Raw genomic sequence first — 14,330 nt, 5'->3', positions numbered from 1 at the left:
GTACCGGGGACACAGTACCTCCAACAAGTCTCTAGTTGCCTCTGCAGTAATGATGGATACCAGAACCACGTTTCTCACCGCCCAGGATGCCAAGGCCTCAGTTATCCGCTTTGCAGCAGGATGACTGCTGTGATATTTCATCTTCCTCGCAAAGGACTGTTGGACAGTCAATTGCTTGGTGGAAGTAGTAAAAGTGGTCTTACGAGTACGACTTCCCCTCTGGGATGACCATCGACTCCCAGCAGCAACAACAGCAGCGCCAGCAGCAGTAGACGTTACACGCAAGGATGCATCGGAGGAATACCAGGCAGGAGAGGACTCGTCAGAATTGCCAGTGACATGGCCTGCAGGACTATTGGCATTCCTGGGGAAGGAGGAAATTGACACTGAGGGAGTTGGTGGGGTGGTTTGCGTGAGCTTGGTTACAAGAGGAAGGGATTTACTGGTCAGTGGACTGCTTCCGCTGTCGCCCAAAGTTTTTGAACTTGTCACTGACTTATGATGAATGCGCTGCAGGTGACGTATAAGGGAGGATGTTCCGAGGTGGTTAACGTCCTTACCCCTACTTATTACAGCTTGACAAAGGCAACACACGGCTTGACAAATGTTGTCCGCATTTCTGTTGAAATACTTCCACACCGAAGAGCTGATTTTTTTGGTATTTTCACCAGGCATGTCAATGGCCCTATTCCTCCCACGGACAACAGGTGTCTCCCCGGGTGCCTGACTTAAACAAACCACCTCACCATCAGAATCCTCCTGGTCAATTTCCTCCCCAGCGCCAGCAACACCCATATCCTCATCCTGGTGTACTTCAACACTGACATCTTCAATTTGACTATCAGGAACTGGACTGCGGGTGCTCCTTCCAGCACTTGCAGGGGGCGTGCAAATGGTGGAAGGCGCAAGCTCTTCCCGTCCAGTGTTGGGAAGGTCAGGCATCGCAACCAACACAATTGGACTCTCCTTGGGGATTTGTGATTTCGAAGAACGCACAGTTCTTTGCTGTGCTTTTGCCAGCTTAAGTCTTTTCTTTTTTCTAGCGAGAGGATGAGTGCTTCCATCCTCATGTGAAGCTGAACCACAAGCCATGAACATAGGCCAGGGCCTCAGCCGTTCCTTGCCACTCCGTGTCGTAAATGGCATATTGGCAAGTTTACGCTTCTCCTCAGACGCTTTTAATTTTGATTTTTGGGTAATTTTACTGATCTTTTGTGTTTTGGATTTTACATGCTCTGTACTATGACATTGGGCATCGGCCTTGGCAGACGACGTTGCTGGCATTTCATCGTCTCGGCCATGACTAGTGGCAGCAGCTTCAGCACGAGGTGGAAGTCGATCTTGATCTTTCCCTATTTTTGGAACCTCAACATTTTTGTTCTCCATATTTTAATAGGCACAACTAAAAGGCACCTCAGGTAAACAATGGAGATGGATGGATACTAGTATACTTATGGATGGACGAGCGACTGCCGACACAGAGGTAGCTACTGCCGTGGACTACCGTACTGCGTCTGCTGCTAATATAGACTGGATGATAATGATATAAAAAATATATATATATCACTACTGCAGCCGGACAGGTATATATTATATAATTAATGACGGACCTGCTGGACACTGTCAGCAGAATGCGTTTATAGAATAAAAACACCACACGACGAGTGTTTAACTTTTTCAGGCAGACAATCACAATATACTGGTGGTCAGACAGTGGTCACTGGTCAGTCACACTGGCAGTGGCACTCTGGCAGCAAAAGTGTGCACTGTTAAATAATATGTACTCCTGCTACTGCTCCCCAGTCTCCCCCACAATTAAGCTGTGTGAGCACTGAGCACTCAGCACAGTCAGATATACATAGATGATGCAGCACACTGAGGCTGAGCACAGATATGGTATACTGTTACTGTGTCACTGTGTATCGTTTTTTTTCAGGCAGAGAACGGATTATATTAAATAATAATATAATAAAAAAACTGCACTGGTGGTCACTGGTCAGTCACTAGTAAACTCTGCACTCTCTGAGTACTCCTAAGCTCCAGTAAATCAAGTGTCTCACTCTCACTCTCTCTCTTCTAATCTAAATGGAGAGGACGCCAGCCACGTCCTCTCCCTATGAATCTCAATGCACGTGTGAAAATGGCGGCGACGCGCGGCTCCTTATATAGAATCCGAGTCTCGCGATAGAATACGAGCCTCGCGAGAATCCGACAGCGGGATGATGACGTTCGGGCGCGCTCGGGTTAGCCGAGCAAGGCGGGAAGTTCCGAGTCTGCCTCGGATCCGTTTAAAAAGGCTGAAGTTCGGGGGGATTCGGATTCCGAGGAACCGAACCCGCTCATCACTATTGCTAGTATTTTTTTAGTCTCATACTAAACCATTTCATTGACAACAGTAGCAACCCTGGGCCTAATTCAGACCTGATCGCAGCAGCAAATTTGTTAGCTAATGGGAAAAATAGGATTTTGGTACCTACCGGTAAATCCTTTTCTCGTAGTCCGTAGAGGATGCTGGAGTACACATTAGTACCATGGGGTATAGACAGGTCCACCAGGAGCCATTGGCACTTTAAGAGTTTGAGAGTGTGATCTGGCTCCTCCCTCTATGCCCCTCCCACCAGACTCAGTCTAAAAACTGTGCCCGAGGAGACGACATACTTCGAGAGAAGGATATTACACAGATAGTGGCGAGATTCATACCAGCTCACACATACAAGGCACGTCAAGCCAACTAGCTTGAACTACTCAACAACAGCTGAAACATTACTTACCAAGTAACAATGCAGTACTCAACTAAAACGAAGTTGTACTGAACCAAATAACATTTGCAGGAAAATGAAGCGCTGGGCGGGCACCCAGCATCCTCTACGGACTACGAGAAAAGGATTTACCGGTAGGTACCAAAATCCTATTTTCTCTTACGTCCTAGAGGATGCTGGGGTCCACATTAGTACCATGGGGATGTACCAAAGCTCCCAGAACTGGAGGGAGAGGCTCCTGCAGAACTGATTGACTAAACTTCAGATCATCAGAGGCCAAAGTATCGAACTTGTAAAACTTTGCAAAGGTGTTCGACCCAGACCAAGTTGCAGCTCGGAAAAGTTGCACTGCCAAGACACCCTGGGCAGCCGCCCAGGAAGACCACACCTTTCGAGTAGAGTGGGCCTTAACAGATTTTGGACACGGCAGTCCTGCCGTAGAATAAGCATGCTGGATAGTGAACCTGGTCCAGCAAGAGAACATATGCTTAAAAGCAGGACACCCAATTTTCTTGGGATCATATAGGACAAACAGAGAGTCCGACTTTCTGTGATGAGAAGTTCTCTTCACATATATCTTCAGAGCCCTTACGACATCCAAGGACTTTGATGTAATTGAGGAGTCAGTAGCCACTGGCACCACAATAGGTTGGTTGATATGAAATGCCGACACAACCTTTGGAAGAAACTGCTGACGAGTCCGGAGCTCAGCTCTATCTTCGTAGAAGATCAAGTACTGCTGCTTGCAGAAAGAGGAGGAAACGTCCCAGTTGAAACTCCACCTTAGGAAACTTCTTGGACTCACACCAAGATATATATTTCTTCCAAATACGATGGTAATGTTTAGACGTTACCCCTTTCCCAGCCTGTATGAGAGTAGGAATAACCTTCTTCGGAATGCCCTTCCAAGCAAGAATCAGGCGCTCAATTTCCATGCCGTCAAACGTAGCCACGGTAAGTCTTGATAGGCAAACGGCCCCTGTTGCAGCAGGTCCTCCCGAAGAGGAGGAGGCCTCGGCTCTTCTTGCAGTAGATTCAGAAGGTCCGCATACCAAGCCCTTCTTGGCCAGTCTGGGGCAATGAGGATCGCTTGAACCCTTGTTCTCCTTATGAGCTTTAGGATTCTTGGGATGAGTGGGAGTGGTGGAAACACGTACACCAACTGGAACAACCATGGAGACACCAGGGCGTCCACAGCCACTGCCTGTGGGTCCCTCAACCTGGAACAATAACGCCAAAGCTTTTTGTTGAGACGAGAGGCCATCATGTCTATTTGGGGTAAGCCCCAAAGATCTGTTATTTCCTTGAACACCTCCGGATGGAGTCCCCACTCTCCTGGATGGAGATCGTGTCTGCTGAGGAAGTCTTCCCAGTTGTCTACTCCCGGAATGAAGATGGCTGACAGGGCTAACATGTGCTTTTCATGTCCAGAGGAGTATTCTTGTCACCTCTGACATTGCCACTCTGCTCTTTCCACCATGTCGTTTTATGTAAGCCACTGTTGATACGTTGTCCGACTGCACTTGAATGGCCCGATTTCTCAGAAGAGGAGCCGCCTGAAGAAGACCGTTGTAGACTGCTCGTAGTTCCAGGATGTTGATGGGCAGGCCGGCTTCCAGGCTTGACCACCATCCTTGGAAGGTTACTCCTTGTGTGACTGGTCCCCAGCCCCAGAGGCTCGCATTCGTGGTTAGAAGGACCCAGTCCTGAATCTCGAACCTGCGGCCATCCAGAAGGTGAGGCAATTGGAGCCACCAGAAGAGTGAAACCAATGCCCTTGGTGACAGATGAATTATCTGGTGCATGTGGAGGTGAGATCCCGACCACTTGTCCAGGAGATTCAGTTGGAAGGTCCGAGCGTGGAACCTCCCGTACTGGAGAGCCTCGTAAGAGGCCACCATCTTTCCCAATAGGCGAATGCATTGATGAACCGACACCCGGGGTGGCTTCAGGACATCCCGGACCATCGCTTGTATCACCAAGGCCTTTTCCTGCGGAAGAAACACCTTTTGCACTTCTGTGTCCAGGATCATTCCCAGAAATGACAACCTCTGGGTTGGTTCCAAATGTGACTTTGGAAGGTTCAGAATCCAACCGTGACTCTGGAGCAGTCGTGTTGTGAGAACAATGGACTGCAGTAGCTTCTCCTTGGACGATGCCTTTATCAGCAGATCGTCCAGATATGGAATGATGTTCACACCTTGTTTGCAGAGGAGAATCATCATTTCCGCCATCACCTTGGTAAACACCCTCGGTGTTGTGGAGAGGCTCAATGGTAGGGCCTGGAACTGGAAATGACAGTCCAGCAATGTGAAGCGGAGATAAGCCTGATGCGGCAGCCAGATCGGAAATATGGAGGTACGCATCCTTGATATCCAGTGATACCAGGAATTCCCCTTCTTCCAGACCTGATATCACCACCCTGAGAGACTCCATCTTGAACTTTGAACCCCTTTCTAAAGGAGTTTATGGTTTTAGGTACAGAATGGGCCTGACCGAACCATCCAGTTTCCGTACCACGAAAAGGTTCGAATAGTAACCTTTGGTCAGCATGTGAGGTGGCACTGGCACAATGACCTGTGCCTCCACCAGCGTTTGGACAGTGTCCTGTAGTACAGTGCTGTCCTCCAACAGAGTTGGTAAGCCTGACTTGAAAAAGCGATGAGGAGGGAGACTTTGAAATTCCAGCCTGTATCCCTCAGACACAATATCTATTACCCAGGGATCCAGGCCGGACGACACCCAGACATGACTGAAGTGTCTGAGTCTCGCTCCCACTGGCCCCACCACCGGGGCGTGCAGTCCACCGGCATGTGGAGGACATAGGCGTACCCGAAGTAGGCTTTTGTTCCTGGGAACCTGCAGCGGCAGGTTTCTTGGACTTAACCCGACCTCCCCTAAAGAAGGTATTGGTTCTGGCCTTTCTAGGCTTGTTAGGCCAAAAGGACTGCGTTGCAGCTGGAGAGAAAGATTTCTTCGGAGCAGGTGCTGCTGAGTGAAGAAACAGAGACTTACCCACTGTAACGGTGGATATCCACGCGTCTAGAGCTTCCCCAAAGAGAGCCTGACCTGTATAGGGTAGGGACTCCACACTTCTTCTGGATTCCGCGTCGGCCGACCACTGGCGCAGCTACAGTCCCCGACGAGCTAAAACAGACATGGAGGATATTCCCGCAGCCATGGAACCCAGGTCTTTCATGGATTTTACCATAAAACCTGCAGAATCATGTATGTTGTTTAAATACAATGCAACGTCATACCTATACATCGTATCCAAATCCTCAAGTAAGGTAGCCGACCACTTTACTATTGCCTTTGCAATCCATGCAGTGGCAGTAGTGGGACGTAATATGGCCCCTGAAACAGTATACATTGATTTAAGCGTGTTATCAATTTTCCTATCGGCCGGCACCTTTAAGGCGGTAGATCCTGGAACAGGTAAAACCACCTTCTTTGAGAGTCTGGACACAGAGGTGTCAACAATCGGCGGGTTTTTCCATTTTTTCCTATCCTCATGGAAAGGAAATACCACCTGGACCCTTTTAGGGACCTGGAATTTTTTCTCAGGGTTTTCCCATGCTTTTTCAAATATAGCATTCAATTCCTTTGATGCAGGGAAGGTTAGCAAGGCTTTTTTATTTTCTGTGAAAAAAGCCTCCTCAACCTGCTCAGGTGTGGTATCATTAACATATAACACATCCCTGATAGCTTCTATTAGCAATTGCACCCCCTTTGCAAGAGATGCGGACCCTCGTAACACATCCCCAATCACCATCTGTAGTGTCAGAATCAGTATCCGTGTCATCTTGAGTGACATGCACAAGCGCACATTTGTGGGGGTATATAGTGGGGCGTCCTGAGGTACCAGAATCAGGCCATACTGCCATAGAGCTCTGTAATACCTGGGATGCAGATTCATTACTTGCAACCCTGTCAGAAATCCAAGATTTGATAGAGGAAAACCACTTGCTGGTATCTGTGCTAAACCAGTGCTATAGGAAAAGAAAAAAGGCTGTATTGTCGGTGCACAAAAGGAAGAGTGACCTGATACTCACATCTACCTATGAGTTCATAAAATATAACTTTTATTATTGTTGAATTAAAACAGTGTGACAATGACTAACACACAAACTACAGGTATAGGCGAAACATAGAGGTTAAAATTTAGACACATACAAAACATACAGAAAGTGCATGAGAATAATAAATGTGATTGAAGATTAAAAATACGTGTCCGCGTGTTTATTCTAATGCCCAATTAGATATACTATCGTTCTTGGTTTAAACCAGTGTATTGATTTATTTGATTATCAGTAATTTATCTCCTAGATCACTTATTCATATATTGAATGCCATAATTGTCCCACTCATATGATGATGTTGGTGGCTGACAATATAATTCGGCTTCTCTCAACCGATAATCATATGTTACTTGTCATATTTTCAGCAATCTCATAATAGTGCTAGTAGTACTGATAATACAGTCTGCAATTATCCACACTGTATAATTCCTCTGGAGGATGATATCCTTTATTAAATGTTACTTAATTATACAACTGCTCAAATAAGATTCTTTGCAGACATATGGAGTGTCCAGGTCAGATATCAATTTATTTGATTATCAGTAATTTATCTCCTAGGTCACGTAATGGTATTAATAGTACTGATAAAATAGTCTGCAATTATCCACAGTGTGTAATTCCTCTAAAGGATGATATCGTTTATTATATGTTAATTATTACATAACTGCTCAAATAAGACTCTTTGCAGACATATAAAGTGTCCAGGTCAGATATCTAACCCTATTAAATTGTAATACTCATCAGCTTAATTAGGCTGATGGTAAAGTCAGCATGTGCAGTTAATAAATCAAATATGACCACCAAGGTCAAATTCTAATATGTATAATATGCAGCAAGAGATAAATATCTCCCCCACTCCTCAGTATTAGTATATTCAAATGTATAGCAAATCGCCGTATTGGTCAGCTATTCACAATGGCCCTCATTCCGAGTTGATCGGTCGCAAGGCGAATTTAGCAGAGTTACACACGCTAAGCCGCCGCCTACTGGGAGTGAATCTTAGCTTCTTAAAATTGCGACCGATGTATTCGCAATATTGCGATTACTAACTACTTAGCAGTTTCAGAGTAGCTTCAGACTTACTCTGCCTGTGCGATCAGTTCAGTGCTTGTCGTTCCTGGTTGACGTCACAAACACACCCAGCGTTCGCCCAGGCACTCCCACCGTTTCTCCGGCCACTCCTGCGTTTTTTCCGGAAACGGTAGCGTTTTCAGCCACACGCCCCTGAAACGCCGTGTTTCCGCCCAGTAACACCCATTTCCTGTCAATCACATTACGATCGCCGGAGCGATGAAAAAGCCGTGAGTAAAATTACTTTCTACATAGCAAAGTTACTTGGCGCAGTCGCAGTGCGAACATTGCGCATGCGTACTAAGCGGATTTTCATTGCGATGCGATGAAAAATACCGAGCGAACAACTCGGAATGAGGGCCCATATGCGTATCCCTAGAAGGGAGGCATATTCAATAATAGGGATTAAATACCTGTCCTTTAATTTTATATTTATATATCTAATTCATCTGTACTATATGTACTCAATAATACCAATTCGGGTGCAGATTTTCTGTATTATTATGCCACTTCCCTGTGGCATCAGTGTATTCACTATATAGCTACACACATTGATACTGAAGTATTTCTTGTGTTTGTATTTGTCATATTGTATCGTAAGTGTTTCAATGTAGCTACTGAGCAGCTCTGGGGAATAGCTTTAAAACATTGTTGCATTTCTATCTGTGGATTAAATCACAGAGACCTCACACTGCTCCCGGGTTGCTGACATGAATATACACAACACATCTGCTGAATTCACCCAGCCAGTGTCCTTCTGTTAGAGCATATGACACTTAATGTAACATTCTCGCTGGGCTGTTTGTCTGAGAAATAAAAGTACAGATCCCTATGATTAAATGTAATCGTCTGCCAAATACTGAGTTTAGTTGTGTCATGGGTACTTCTGCATAATTAGTAAGTGGCTTTGAGGGTTAGCTTTGAAATATTATTGCATCTATCTATTGATTTACGCTACAGAACCTCATACCACTCCTAGGGGGTCATTCCGAGTTGTTCGCTCGTTATTTTTTTGTCGCAACGGAGCGATTAGTCGCTAATGCGCATGCGCAATGTCCGCAGTGCGACTGCGCCAAGTAAATTTGCTATGCAGTTAGGTATTTTACTCACGTCATTACAAGGTTTTTTCTTCGTTCTGGTGATCGTAATGTGATTGACAGGAAGTGGGTGTTTCTGGGCGGAAACAGGCCGTTTTATGGGTGTGTGCGAAAAAACGCTACCGTTTCTGGGAAAAACGCGGGAGTGGCTGGAGAAACGGAGGAGTGTCTGGGCGAACGCTGGGTGTGTTTGTGACGTCAAACCAGGAACGAAACTGACTGAACTGATCGCAGATGCCGAGTAAGTGTGGAGCTACTCAGAAACTGCTAAGAAGTGTCTATTTCCAATTCTGCTAATCTTTCTTTCGCAATTTTGATAAGCTAAGATTCACTCCCAGTAGGCGGCGGCTTAGCGTGTGCAAAGCTGCTAAAAGCAGCTTGCGAGCGAACAACTCGGAATGACCCCCCTAGTTCACTGACCTAGATGCACAGCATGAGTCTGCTGAATTGACACAGCTATCATCCCTCTTTTAAATGGTATCAGAGTGTCTGACAGTTAGCCTAACACAAGTGGCACTTGTCCTAAACTGTGAACTGGAGAGCAGGACTAAGTCTCTATATTTGGATATAATAATCCGTCTACTGTTCAGTACTTAAAGTTATAAGAGTTAACAATACATATAGATTAGAACTGGTTTAAACATTCATTTTATGATAGAACACGAGCATAGACAACACGCGGACACACGCTGCCCACACGCGTGTTCCGCCGTAACACTGACAGCTTCGTCAGGGCTGAACCAGAACGCCTCCCCTTGCAGGGGATTCGAGCTCTCCCCATTATACAAATCCGTGTGGTTCGGCTAGTCACGTGTAGTTACTGGCCAATCGCCATACTAATTTCATGATCACGTGACCTGTGCAGCCAATCACGGGCTATTATGATCCCCATGGCGACGGCCGCTGACGGCGCGGCATTCCCGGACATTACCAAATACTAATGCCCCTGCATCTGTATACAAAAAATTACAATCCTTGGTTGCACATATTAGGTTAGTTCTGAAAGTCCGTCCTTCACTGGCCAAAATCCCATTAGTTCATATATACACGGAAAACCTAATACTTATTCATTTTATATGGTTCATGTTTGTTTTTACTAATGGTGCTTTTATTAGTATACAGATTCAGCACCCGTATCACCCTGTACTCTGTATAGTATAAGGGTCCCCTAATAAACCAGTGCTATCCTGATTACATGGAATGGGATCATCCTGGGAGGATAAATCCTCTGCAGCATATGACACAGTGTCCCTGAACATAGCTAACGGAGACCACCAAACACTCCACACACACAGGTGGGGGCAGACAGAGTTTTCCCCCCCAAGAAAGGCAAGAGAGACACAGAGATTGGAGCCAACCCACACACAGCGCTTTCAGCAAAGGGAGACCCCTTGTCAGCGCAGACTGTGTCCCTTAATAGGAGACAGTCGTTTTCCAGCCTCGCCTCCTTTCTACAACCCCCTGGTACCGTGTACTGATAGCTGGAGTTGCTATGGAGGGACCTGTTCTTCCATCCAGCGCTGTGCAGGCAGGAAAATGGCGCTGGAACACTGCTGGGTCTGCTCTGAGGAGAAGCTCTGCCCCGTTAATGGTGCTGTCTTCCCGCTCTTCAAGAATTATACTGGCCTGAGGTAAAACTTGCTGGCTGAGATCCGCGGACCCCGACAGACTTGTGGACCCGTGTGGGGTAAGCACTGGCTCAGGGCGCCCCTCACAGCGCCGCACCATGTGCCTCTGAACCTTCACAGGAGCGCAGTTAATACTGCGCTCCCTCCCCATTGCCGCTATCTTCACACCGGCCCCCCGCTTGCTAGGGGGATCGGTGTCTCACTCTCCACTCTTTAGCACTGTAAGGGGTTGGCGGCATGCTGCTGGGGGCGAGCGGTCCCCTGCGGCAAAGAACGATCCGACCCCTCTGGAGCTCAGTGTCCAGTCAGCAGAGACAGTGGCTCAGAGCCCGCAGGGCGGACACTGCTCCTCCCCTTAGTCCCTCGTTGCAGGCAGGCTATTGCCAACAGCCTCCTGTAAAAAAATAAACTCTAAAAATAACTTTAACTAGAAAAACTCAGTAGAGCTCCCCTAGCTGTGAACGGCTCCTCTGGGCACATTATCTAAACTGAGTCTGGTGGGAGGGGCATAGAGGGAGGAGCCAGCCCACACTCTCAAACTCTTAAAGTGCCAATGGCTTCTGGTGGACCCATCTATACCCCATGGTGCTAATGTGGACCCCAGCATCCTCTAGGACGTAAGAGAAAACCATGTGCACTGCGGGGTGGGGGGGGGGGGGGGTTCAGATATAACATGTGCAGAGAAAGTTCATTTTGGGTGGGTTAATTTGTTTCTGTGCAGGGTAAATACTGGCTGCTTATTTTTTAAACTGCAATTTAGATGTCAGTTTGAACACACCACACCCAACTCTCTCTGCACATGTTATATCTGCCCCCCCCCCACCCCCCTGCAGTGCACATGGTTTTGCCCATTAGCTAACACTTTTACTGCTGCGATCAGACATGCATTAGGCCCCCTATCCTCTTTCATGACATCATTATGTTTAAATAATTATTAGTTTAATAATAGAATATACACCAGAACAAAATCCGCATCACATGTAGCTCCTGATGTAATACAGCATACAAATTCCAACAAAAATATTTCTATTCCAGGAATTAAATCCCTCTGTAATTGCTTTGTCACTGAAACTCCAGAATGCTTCTCTGATCTGCATAATGTACTTGCCCATTTTTAAATAAAAGGATCATTTACCGGTAAGTCAGAAACTAGACAGGGAAGGTTGTTTCAGGCGAGAACATCTATATAATAATCTTTTATTCAGAGGTTTATTTAACACCATGCAAAAAAATCATTGTAATCATTTTTCATCTGACCTTTGGGGGAAAAAATAGAAGCCTGTATTAATATTAAATATTTCTAAGACATTAATTGTGCATGACACTTATGTATTAGTCAAATAAACTCATTTTACTGCATTCACCTAAAACACCTGTTACTGTATGACCATAAAATGACAGCTTTGCAGTTTTATTCCGAAGGGACTTGGAGGTTATTCAGAGCTGTTAGCAAACAAAAAATAGGATTTTAATTACATACCGGTAAATCCTTTTCTCGTAGTCCGTAGAGGATACTGGGGTCCATTTATTACCATGGGGTATAGACGGGTCCACTAGGAGCCATGGGCACTTTAAGAATTTGATAGTGTGGGCTGGCTCCTCCATTTATGCCCCTCCTACCAGACTCAGTCTAGGAAACTGTACCCGAGGAGACGGACATACTTTGAGTACTTTGAGAGAAGGATAGATAAGGATAGTGGTGAGATTCTGAACCAGCATACACAACAAGAGGAAAGCCAAGCTAACCAAACTTGAAACAGGAACAGCAACGGCTGAACCAACATTACTTAACCAAGTAACAGTGCAGGAAGAACGAAGCACTGGGCGGGCGCCCAGTATCCTCTACGGACTACAGAAAAGGATTTACCGGTAGGTAATTAAAATACTATTTTCTCTTACATCCTAGGGGACACTGGGAATCCATTTAGTACCATGGGGATGTACCAAAGCTCCTAAACCGGGTGGGAGAGTGCTTAGGGTTCCTGCAGAACTGATTGACCAAACTGAAGGTCCTCAGAGGCCAAAGTATCTAACTTGTAGAACTTAGCAAATGTGTTCAAACCTGACCAAGTAGCTGCTCGGCAGAGCTGTAAAGCCGAGACACCCTGGGCAGCCACCCAGGAAAAACCCACCGACCTCGTAGAGTGGGCCCGTGCAGATATGGCAAACTTGCCGTGGAATAAGCATGCTGGATAGTAAGTCTGATCCAGTGTGCAATCGTCTGCTTTAAAGCAGGACACCCAATCTTATTGGGATCATAAAGAACAAACAGCGAGTCCGACTTTCTGTGACGAGCTGTTCTTTTCACATACACCATCAAAGCCCTCCCAACATCCAAAGACTTTGAAGTAGCAGAGGTGTCGGTGACAACCGGAACCACAATAGGTTGGTTGATGTGAAATGCAGACCCCATTTTAGGAAGAAATTGCTGACGGGTTCTGAGTTCAGCTCTGTCCTCATGGAAAATTAAATAGGGACTTTTGTGAGACAAAGCCCCCAGCTCCGACACACATCTTGCTGAAGACAAGGTCAACACTGTGACAATCTTCCACGTAAGATATTTTACATCCACCTCCTGTACCTGTTCAAACCAGTCCAATTGGAGGAACTGCAGCACCACATTGAGATCCCAAGGTGCCGTGGGAGTCCCAAAGAGTGGTTGGATGTGCCGAACACCTTTCAAGAACGTCTAGTCCTCAGGGATAGAAGCCAATTGTTTCTGAAAGAATATGGACAAAGCCGAAATCTGGACTTTTATGAAGCCCAGACGGAGGCCCACATGCTCGCCTGCCTGCAGAAAAAGCAGGAAACATCCCTGATGAAATTCCACCACAGAATAATTTCTGCTCTCACACCATGAGATGTATTTCTTCCAAATACGATGGTAATGCTTAGACATTACCCCCTTCCTGGCTTGGATCATAGTCGGGATAACCTTGTTAGGGATCCCTCTCCTGGCTAGAATCAGCCATTCAACTTCCATGCTGTCAAACGTAGCCGCTGTAAGTTCTGATAGACGAACGGGCCCTGTTGCAGAAGATCCTCGAAAAGAGGTAGAGGCCATGGCTCTTCAAGGAGCATCTCCAGAAGGTCCGCGTACCAGGCTCTTCTTGGCCAGTCTGGAGCAATTAATATTTCTTGAATCTTTTCCCTTTTTATTCGTTTTAGAATGCTTGGGATCAGAGGAAGTGGAGGAAACACGTACACCATCTGATAGACCCATTGAGTCAGGGAGTCTATCGCCACCGCCTGTGGGTCTCTCGACCTGGAACAATACCGCCTGAGCTTCTTGTTGAGATGAGGCCATCTTGTCAATCTGTGGATATCCCCATCGACTTGTCAAGCACCTGAACACTTCTGGGTGAAGGCCCCACTTCCCCGGGTGCGGGTCGTGTCTGCTGAGGAAGTCTGCTTTCCAGTTGTCTACTCCCGGAATGCAGACTGCTGACAATGCCACAGCGTTTATTTCTATCCAGAGGAGAATTCTTGACACCTCTGACATTGCTGCTCTGCTTTTAGTTTCGCCCTGTTAGTTTATGTATGTTACTGCCATCACATTGTCCGACTGGACGTGAATTGCCCAATCTTGAAGAAGATGTGAGGCCTGCAGAAGGATGTTGTTTATGGCCCTGAGTTCCAGAATATTACTTGGAAGGATGACTTCCTGATTTGACCATCTTCCCTGAAACTGCA

The sequence above is a fragment of the Pseudophryne corroboree genome, chromosome 3 (assembly GCF_028390025.1).
Source record: "Pseudophryne corroboree isolate aPseCor3 chromosome 3, aPseCor3.hap2, whole genome shotgun sequence".
Classification (NCBI taxonomy): domain Eukaryota; kingdom Metazoa; phylum Chordata; class Amphibia; order Anura; family Myobatrachidae; genus Pseudophryne; species Pseudophryne corroboree.
Note: the sequence above shows the minus strand (reverse complement) of the source record.